This window comes from Cynocephalus volans, chromosome 5 (genome assembly GCF_027409185.1).
Source record: "Cynocephalus volans isolate mCynVol1 chromosome 5, mCynVol1.pri, whole genome shotgun sequence".
Taxonomy (NCBI): Eukaryota; Metazoa; Chordata; class Mammalia; order Dermoptera; family Cynocephalidae; genus Cynocephalus; species Cynocephalus volans.
This window is the reverse complement of record NC_084464.1, coordinates 37,844,861-37,855,469: the sequence shown is the minus strand read 5'-3', so window position 1 is coordinate 37,855,469 and position 10,609 is coordinate 37,844,861. Positions and strand designations below refer to the sequence as shown.

Below are 10,609 nucleotides of genomic sequence, written 5' to 3'. Positions count from 1 at the left end.
ATCAGACTTGGAAATCAGGGCCTCTTAAATGTAATTGAATAGATGAGTACTTTGGGGGGTTGATTGTACTATTCTGGGTTTTTTTTTGTTTGTTTTTTGTTTTTTTTTTTTTTTGGTTAACTGGTTTATTGAGATTCAGTTCACTTACCATACAATTCATCTATTAAAATATAAAGATTGGCCAGCCACCAAAAGAAAAAAAAAAAAAAAAGTAAAAGTGAATGTGTTTAGTATATTCACAGAGGTCTGCAACCATTACCATAGTTAATTTTATAATATTTTCCACCTCTCCTAAAAGAAACCCCATACCCTTTAGTCACCTCCCAAATCCCTCCACCTTCCCTCACTACCCAACCCCCAGACCAAGACAATCACCAATCTGTTTTCTATTCTGAACATTTCATATGCACAGAATCATACAATATGTAGTTTATTTGTGACTGCCTTATTTCCTTTAGCATAATGTTTTCAGGTATGCTTTTCGTGGACCAATACTATTCCATTGTAAGGCTATACGACACCAGATTTTATTTATCCATTTATCAGCTGATGAACATTTAGGTTGTTTCCATTTTTTAGATATTGGGAATAATGCTGCTACGAACATTCATGTATAAGTATTTATGTGAACTTACATTATTTCTCTTGGTGTATTAGCTGTTTTCTGTTGCTTGTAACAGAACACCTGAAACTGAGTAATCTATGAAATAAGAAATGTATTTCTTACAATTTTGGAGGCTGGGAAATACAAGGGCAAGGGAGCGCATCTGGTGAAGACCTCCTTCTTCACAGAGTTCTTAGACAGTGGAAGGTATCACATGGTGAGAGGGGCAAAGAGCACATCCACATCCTTTCTTTCTCTCCTTACAAAGACACCAGGCTGCTCCCTGATAACCCGTTAAACTATTAACCCATTTATTCATGAATGGACTAATCCATTCATGAGGACAGAGCCCTTATGATTCAATCACCCCTCAAAGGCCCAATCTTTCAACACTGCCACACTGGGGAACAAGATTCCACGTGAGCTTTGGAGGGAACACATTTTCAGAACATAGCACTTGGGTAAATATCTATATACCCAGGTAGATTTGCTAGGTCATATAGTAACTATGTTTAATCTTTTCAGGTTAAACAGAGTTACCAATGTTTTCCAAAGTAACTATACCATTTTTTGTTTTGCCACACTGTTTTCCAAAGTGACAATACCATTTCACCTTCGCATCGGCAGTGTATAAGAACTCTGATTTCTTTACATTTTTGCCATCATCTCTTATTGTTCATCTTTATCTTTCCAGCCATCCTAATGAACGTGAAGTGGTACCTCATTGTGATTTGGATTTGCATTTCTCTGATGACCAGAGATGTAGAGCATCTTTTTATCCACTTATTGGCCATTTGTAAATCTTCTTTGAAGAAACATCTGTTCAGATCTTTCGCCAATTTATCTATTTGGGTTATCTGTCCTTTTATTATTTAGCTGTAGGTGTTCTTTATATATTTTAAATATAAGTCTCATATAAGATATATGATTTGGAAATATTTGCTCCAATTCAATAAGCTGTCTTTTTACTTTCTTGATGGTGTACTTCAGTGATATTATCATATATATAAATATTGCTTTTCGTTAATGGTTCCTGGCTCACCAAGGCAAAACTCTAATCTTCTGCCTTTCTGTCTTGGAGCTGGCCATAAAAATATTCTCTGACCTACTTTCTCTAATTGCAGGTGATAAGACGCCCATTTCAGGAGGAGCCCTGCCGCACACCTGGAAGAAAGGAAAGCTGCACAGAAAGGCTGAGAAGAATCTGAACAAACAGGCCTTACTGGGTTTCCCCAGTGTATTAGTGTTAGGTCATGCCCTTTTTGTCCAATCATATTTCTACACAGTTGTCCATGCTTCAAACATGCCTATGTAATGGAGCTTCCCTAAAAACCTGAAAAGACAGTGTTCAGAGAGCTTTATAGCTGAACACATGGTTCAGGGTTCATAGCCGAACATGTGGAGGTTCCTGGAGGGTGTCAGGCTTTGGGAGGACATGGAAGGTCCATATCCCTTCTCCTATACCTTGCCTTATGTATCTTTTCATCTGTATCCTTTGCAATATCCTTTATAATAAACCAGTAAACATGTTTTTCTGAGCTCTGTGAGCTGCTCTAGCAAATTAATCAAACCCAAAGTGGGGGTTGTGGGAACCTCAACTTGAAGCTGGTCAGACAGAAACTCCAGTGGTCCAGATTTGTGACTGATGCCTACAGTGGGCTCAGTCCCACAAGACTGTGAGACCCAATGCTGTCTTCATGTAAATAGCATGGGAAATGAATTGAAAGACACCCAGTTGGTGTCTGCTGGAAAACAGATTGCCTGCCTGCTTGCTGGTGGTGAGAAATACTGGTGTCAGAAGCGTGCTGTGAGAGTAGAGTGGGAGAAACAGTTCGTGTTTTTTCCATTTACCTTCAAAGCATAGACATTTTTAATTTTGACGAAACCTAATTTACCTATTTTGTGGGGAGGGTTGCTTGTTTTTTTGGTACCATTTCTAAGAGACTATCGCTAAATCCAAGGTCAGGAAGATTTACACTTATGTTTTCTTCTAAAAGTTTTATAGCTTTAGTTTTTACATTTAGGTCTTTGATCCATTTTGAGTTAATTTTTGTATAGATGACAGTTAATTTTACATGTCAACTTGCCTGGGCTAAGGGATGCCCAGATAGCTGGTAAAGCATTATTATATCTACATGTGTCTATGAAGATGTTTCTAGAAGAGAAAAGCATTTCAATCAGTAGACTGAGTAAAGAAGATCTCCCTCACTAATGTGGGCAGGCATCATCCAAACCTTTCAGAGTCAGACAGAACAAAAAGGCAGAGTAAGGGTGAATTCCCTCTCTCTTCTCCATCTTCACCTGCCCTTGAATATTGGAGTTCCTGGTTCTCAGGCCTTTGGACTCTAACTGAATTACACCATCAGCTTTCCTAATTCTAGAGCTTCTGACTCGTAATACGTGGTCTGAGGTAGGGGTCCGACTTTATTCTTTCTCACCTGGCTATTTAGTTGTCCCACCACCATTTGTTGAGAAGACTATTTAAAGTCCTACCTAAAATAAATTAACAAGTGTTAATTAAGTTATGGTGTAAAAAATAAAAATGATTCTAAAAGCTGTACCTTGTGGGAAAAAACATCCATCTATCAGATATTTTTAAAAAGTCTATGAGAAGGGCCAGCCCGTGGCTCACTTGGGAGAGTGTGGTGCTGATAACACCAAGGCCACAGGTTTGGATCCCTATATAGGGATGGCCGGTTGGCTCACTTGGGAGAGCGTGGTGCTGACAACACCAAGTCAAAGGGTTAAGATTCCCTTACCGGTCATCTTTAAAAAAATAAAAATTCTATGAGAAATAACCACCAGCAATCCTGTAGTACATTGGAGCTAATAAAAAGGGAGGGATATCCTCCTGATTTCTACCCCCACCTCTCAGCCTCCTATGCAAGGATAGAGCAGCTGGATGAGGAGAGTTGTGATCTTTCCTCCCCATATTTTCACATACACCTGACCTCTGCTCCCCAACATGTACACATATACCTGACATCAGTTCCCTATATACATACTTATCTGACTTCCTCATATTATACACATACACATAACCCTCTCACTGCCCCCACCCCCACCCCTTATACACATATATAGCTAGTCTCCAGTGGAGGAAGATGGGAAAGTGAGAAGTTACCAAAGGATAAATGTAGGGCATGGTCAGAAATGTAAAAAACACAAGCCGTATTATAAAATAGCAATTGATGAATTTGTTTATCTTAAAGTTAAGGATTCCTGTTCAATGAAGGATACCATGGATAAAGTTAATACACACCTGACAGAATGGCAGAAAATTATATGCAATGTCTGAAATAGACAAAAGGATTAGTAATTCGAATACATGAGGAACTCTTGTAGATCAAGGAGAACAAACTAGAAACCCCAAATCAAAATGAGTGAAAGAAATGAACAGGGAATTGATGTACAGGAAGACCCAAAGCACTTGGTAATAAAAGAAATGCAAAGTGGTATGTCATCTTGCATCTATTAGAGCATTAACAAATAAGAAAGCTAAGTAGTGCCCAGTGTTGGTGTGAATATACAGACATAGGAATCCTCATGCACTGCTGATGGGAGTGCAGACTGGGGGCTTCAACTCCATTCCTGGGAATGTTATCCAAAGAATATCTCAGACATATCCCGTAAAGGTGACCAGAGGTTGCGAGCAGATTGTTATCCTTCACTGAGAGGGTGGAGAGGTAAAACAGGGCCATTATACCATATGGATTTGAAGGCGATGGGCTAGATGTCCACACAGTCACCCAGAAGAGTCCACAAGACACTTAGAAAATTAAAAATGCACACACACACACTCCTTTGTGCAGGTTATTCCTGGCAGGTGGCCCTGGAGGATTACCTGCAGGGTGTGGTAAGTGGCAGGGCTGAGCTCTCACTCCATGAAGGGAGATTGGAGGTAAGAGACTGGCAATTGTTCTGTGGTCTAGTACTCCAGCAGCTGACTAGGCAGAACAAAGATAGCCCCTTTATCCCTCTTCCCATCGTTCTTTCTTTCTTTTCTTTTCTTTCTTTTTTTTTTTTTTTTCTTCTACTTTTATTTCTTACCTGACTTAAATAGCCATTCTCAAAGAACTTCAATTTCAGCCATGGCCAAAATGCCTACTAAAATGAGGACTCAAGTAGCAGTGTTGGTGACATCAGAGGAAGACTCTGAAATGAGATGCAATGTTTGGGGTTCAACAGGACTGAATTTCTGACTCCTTTCCCCACCTCACTAGCATGTTGGATTCTGGGTCCATCATCCAACCCCCTTCCAGACTCATCCTGGGATACCAACCTGGACAGCCTGGATCCTTACTCCACATGATCATGAGGAGCCCATTCTGGCCTCCATGCTCAGCATGGCAGGAATATTTGGCATCTTTTCCTTGAGGGAAGTAACATTCACTCAGCACTGACAGGTTCTATTCCCACTGGACTGGCACTCTCTGTGGGCGAAATCCATGCCTTCATGGCCCCTCAGTAAGCTCAGCGTGGTAGCACAGGGAAGAAACAGAAGGCTTAGAACTGCAGCACCATTTACCACCAGGAGGTTTGATGGGGGTCGCATATACTGAGGAGTTTCTGAGGACAGGAGTGGGATGAAGAATGACTCTTGGTTTCTCCTCTTCCCAAACCCGCCTTCCTCCCGCCTGAGATGTTAGCTCACTCCATGAGGCCCAGAACCACAGATGGGCCAGCCTCAGGCCTTCAGCTAGTGCTGAAGCCTCAGTCCTTCATATCTCTGGAAACCCTCATGGAAGTGTAGTTGGTATGGGTTGAAATATGTACCCCCCAAAAGTTGTTGAATTTCTAACTCCCAGTACCTGTGAAATGTCCTCATTTGGAGATAGGTTCTTTGCAGATGATCAAGTTAAGATGAGTTTCCTAGGGTGGGCTCTAATCCAACATGACTGGTGTCCTTTCAACACAGAGACAGACAACAAAGTACAGAGGAAAAATGTGGGCAGTGGATGCAGGGAGAACCCCCATTCAAGTCAAGGGATGCCTGAGGCTAACAGAGGCTGGGAGAGAGGCCTGGAACAGATTTTCCCTTACTGCCCTCAGACGGAAACAACCCTGGTGACACCTTCAGACTTCTAGCCCCTAGAACTATGAGACAATATATCTGTTGTTTAAGACACCCAGCTTGAGATACTTTTTTACTGCAGTCCCAGAAAACTGATTAAGTAGATGATATGGACTGAATGAATTATCCCCCCACCCCCAATTCATTTGTTGAAACCCTAACCCCCAATGTGATAGTATTTGGATATGGGGTCTTTGGGAGGTAATTAGGGTTAGATGAGCCTGTGAGGGTGGGGCTGTCATGATGGGATTAGTGCCTTTATAAATAGAGATACCAGAGAGCCCTCTCTCTATCTTTTCCCTTCCCCTCACCCCCCCACCCCACACACAAAGAAGATGTCAGGGGCTAGTTGGTTAGCTTAGTGGGTTAGAGCACAGCCTTACAACACTAAGGTCGTGGGTTTGGATCCAGGCACTGACCAGCCACCAAAAAACAAACCAAAGAGGACATCATGTGAGCACACAGTGACATGGTCGCCAACTACATGCTAGGAAGAGCTAGGAAGAGAGCCCTTACTGGAAATTCAGTTAGCCAGAACCTTCATCTTAGACTTCCCAGCTTCTAGAACTGAGAAAATAAATTTCTGTTTCTTTAAGCCACCAAGTCTATGGTATTTTGTTATGGCAGCCTGAGATGACTAATACAGTAGGAAAGGATGAATCATAGAGCTCCAAGTGTCATGAAGTCCATGCCTCCAAAAAAAGGCTTCACTGAAATCTCTCTGAGAAAAATTCAAATGAATTAAATTATTTTTGAGAGCTTTTAAGGAATCTGGTAAGTTGGAAAGAGTGGGGGAATGCTCTATTAGAACTCTCTGTGATTATAGAAATCTTTCTGCACTGTTCAAAGCCATAGCTACTTGCAACCTGTGGTTATTGAACGCTTGACATATGACTAGTGTGTCTGAGGAACAGAATGTTTAATTTTACTACATTTTAATTCATTACGATAGCTACTTGGGGCTAGTAGGTACCGTATTGAACAGCACAGCTCTCAGTCTTCTATACAGAGTGAGATTGAATGAATGCAGCTAGCCAAGCCACAGCAGCAGTAAGATAAGAGCTGCTCAGTTTCCCAGGGTTCAGGTTTCAGAACACTCCTCTGTGATCCAAACCACTCTCCAAGGTCTCAGGCCCCTCCTGTGGGCCCTTCCCTAGAGAACAGTTACTATTGCTAACTACACCTATTTTCAGTACCAACAGGGGGAAATTGAGACCACAAGGGGCAGGTTTGTATCATTCTAATGGCTGAGTGTGCTGAGTAAAAAAGAGTTACATAACCCCAGCAGCTAAGCATGCTCAGTAGAGGGGAGTTTATCCTTTGAATGACTTTCCACCAGAGATGCTAGAAAGCACCTAGAATATTCTGGGTGTGTTCAATGCATGTGATGGAATTTAACCAAAGATCATGCTCTAAAAGAGACCAACTGAACATGTGCAAGACTATGTTACATAACTGGGAATCACCCCCTTAGTTAAACACTGAGTAAATATTATGAATATGTATTAGATAATGAAATTGTAGAAGCTGAATCCTGGTAGAAGGAGGGGCTTTTGCTCATGCTCTTTGGGACCAGCCCACACTTCCCCTGAAGTGTCTTTCTTTTTTGTATCAAACTTTCCTTTAGCAGGCTGCTGTTCACTCCAAGGCCAGCCTGCTCTTTGTCTGTAAATGTGTATTTCTTACTTTTGTATTAAACTTGCTGTGGTTGGTTGCTCACTTACCTGGGGCCAACCCACACTTTGCCAGAGAGGTGTGTATACTTTACTTTTGTGTTAAACTTATCTCTGATGGGCAGCTGCTCACTCTCTTGAGCCAACCTACCCTTTGTACTAAACGTTAAGTATGCATTTCTTACTTTTGTGTTAAACTTGGTACAGGCCCTGATCAGTCTTTGCAACTAGGCCACACTTGCTCTGTGAAGCCTATAGTTCTCATGTGTTCTATTGTTATATTAAACCTGTTTTCACCTTGTACTGTGACTCTGCTCTTCAATTCTTTCCTGTGGTGGAGTCAAGAACCTGCTACAGGACAGGGTGGGTTGAGGCTGACTACCGGGCCTTCCCAGACCCCCTCCTCCCATATCAGCAGCAGGTGATAGATGTGCCAGAGGCAGATGCTCCAGTGAGTTCTCCTCAAACCTGGAGCTAAGGTCACCTCACCCCTATCTCTCCACTGAAGTAGAGCTGACTCTACTAATATGTGTTTTTTATGTCCTTTTTCCACAGAAAGATTACTCAATAACTACCTCGGCATTTTTAACACGTAACATTCAATTCACTATTATGACAATCAAATGAATAGCACTTCTTTAAACTTTTAAAGTCACTCACATTTATTAATCTACCAAATTTTTTGTTGTTTGGTTTGGTTTGGTTTTTTGTTTTGTTTTTGGTGGCTGGCCAGCCAGTAAGGGGATCCAGACCCTTGACCTTGGTGTTCTCAACACTACACTTAATCTACCAAATTTTTAATGGTCATTTTTGATGAAGCTTTTGCAATTTGACTAATCAAATTTTTAAAACTTTTTGTAATTATCAATTTGGTATATTGGATTGTTAGAGTATCCAATTATCTGATTAACAAAAAAATCAAAAAATCTTGTGTTCTTAAATGTTCTAATAATGCTCATCAACTTAGTAAAATATCAAATTAAAAATCACAAATATATGTCAATTTCTCAATTTCATTTTATGCCAAATTCTTTTAATCATTTGAAATACTTAAAATATAAAATACGCATACATTCTTTCTTAACACAAAATATTAACATAATGGATTTGATTCACTTCATCACCTATCACCTTAAATCTACACTTGCCCAGGATTAAGAGACATTTGCTCCTAACAAGAGCATCTCCCCACTGCCACCCCAAACAGCTATAGGGCCACCAGAGAATCTTTGGGGACATCTGAGGTGATTATGGTTTCATGATAACTAGAAATTTTTGATCAGAAAATAAGTTCTGAAGCTACAGATACTTAGGATTCATTAATTCTTCTTAGAGCCCAACTGACAGTATTTTATAATTCTGGGCCATTAGTCAGCCCCGCACTGGGGTCCTCTCCTAGCCCAAATCCCTGGAGGCAGGCTTAGCCAATTGGCCTAGTTGTCTCTCATAGCTAACTTGCTGCATGGTGTGGCTGTGTAAATGATCTTCACTGAACCCTGCATTTCTCTGGCTCGGCAGTCTTGCCTAAGGTCACTCTGCTGACAGATATAACATAACCTGTAGCCCAAGCTATGGCTGTTAAAACATGACTGAAGAAAAAATTTGCCAAGACAAGGAAGGGGATGATCAGTGAATACTCGTGGAGGAGTCAGGAGAAACATAAAACCACTGTGAATAGGAATGAATGCCCTGGACCCCAACAGGAAAATTTAACTCTGCATCTACTAAGTGTGGGGAAGAGTGAGAACCATAGGGCTTAGGTGAAGGGATACTTCATTAAAATAATCAAATTCAGCTGGTTCGGACTGTCCAACTCATTCATGGAAAACAAAAGTACTTTTGTTTCTCATGCTGAATTTCTTTTTTTTTTTTTTTTTAAAGATGACTGGTAAAGGGGATCTTAACCCTTGACTTGGTGTTGTCAGCACCACACTCTCCCAAGTGAGCCACGGGCCAGACCATGATGTTAAATTTCTGATCGGGAAGCAGGTGCCTCGTCCAAGTTGAAACATGATAAAACAAAACAAAAAATTTGGTAGATTAATAAATGTGAGTGACTTTAAAAGTTTAAAGAAGTGCTATTCATTTGATTGTCATAATAGTGAATTGAATGTTACGTGTTAAAAATGCTGAGGTAGTTATTGAGTAATCTTTCTGTGGAAAAAGGACATAAAAAACACATATTAGTAGAGTCAGCTCTACTTCAGTGGAGAGATAGGGGTGAGGTGACCTTAGCTCCAGGTTTGAGGAGAACTCACTGGAGCATCTGCCTCTGGCACATCTATCACCTGCTGCTGATATGGGAGGAGAGGGTCTGGGAAGGCCCGGTAGTCAGCCTCAACCCACCCTGTCCTGTAGCAGGTTCTTGACTCCACCACAGGAAAGAATTGAAGAGCAGAGTCACAGTACAAGGTGAAAACAGGTTTAATATAACAATAGAACACATGAGAAGTGTAGGCTTCACAGAGCAAGTGTGGCCTAGTTGCAAAGACTGATCAGGGCCTGTACCAAGTTTAACACAAAAGTAAGAAATGCATACTTAACGTTTAGTACAAAGGGTAGGTTGGCTCAAGAGAGTGAGCAGCTGCCCATCAGAGATAAGTTTAACACCAAAGTAAAGCATACACACCTCTCTGGCAAAGTGTGGGTTGGCCCCAGGCAAGCGCTCAACTAACCACAGCAAGTTTAATACAAAAGTAAGAAATGCACATTTACAGACAAAGAGCTGCTCCACTGGTCAGTTAGTACTCAGACTATAAATTAAATGGCATGAAGGCTCCTATTCAAGTTTCTTGTGATTTTGGTCAGGAGTTCCTGACCCTTTTCTCACTTGCCTTCCTGTGCCTCCAGGCCAATCCTTGCTCTGACAGAACTAAGGTCTAGCCCACTACTGGACTGCAAGTCTAGGTATGAGCCTTGGTGAAGTTCTAATGGCTACTGGCTTCTCTGACCAAAGGATGTGGGTCAGGATGCAGAGGGTCACAAGGCCAACGCTAGTGTTAAAGATTCCATTAGAAGGGACAGTTACCTAATTGCACCAGAGGTTTCCTCCTAGGTCTCAAGGTACTTCTGAAGATAGTGCTAACAGTCACCATTGACAAAGGTGGTGTTGTGCCAAGGCTTTGTCCTTCTTCAGACCCTGCAGTATGTTCCGGGCCTCAGGGATGTCAGCATTCCAGCTGAGTGATCCTGGCTGAGATGTGAGGTAGTCCTACCCCTCATATCCATATTTCCTGAAGCTCTCCTAGTTGCCATCTT

The 10,609-nt window shown here is 41.4% G+C and overlaps 2 protein-coding genes across 2 annotated transcripts in view; both read left to right on the top strand.

Annotated features, from left to right (window-relative positions):
* Window positions 1-1,746, top strand: part of LOC134377941 (histone H2B type 1-C/E/F/G/I) — a 32,088-nt gene extending 30,342 nt beyond the window's left edge. Inside the window, exon 2 of the mRNA XM_063096762.1 lies at window positions 1,729-1,746. The gene's annotated coding sequence lies outside the window, so the exon portion shown is untranslated. The remainder of the gene's footprint in view (window positions 1-1,728) is intronic.
* Window positions 1-10,609, top strand: part of LOC134377921 (histone H3.1-like) — a 173,855-nt gene that overhangs the window by 113,897 nt on the left and 49,349 nt on the right. The window lies entirely within an intron of this gene.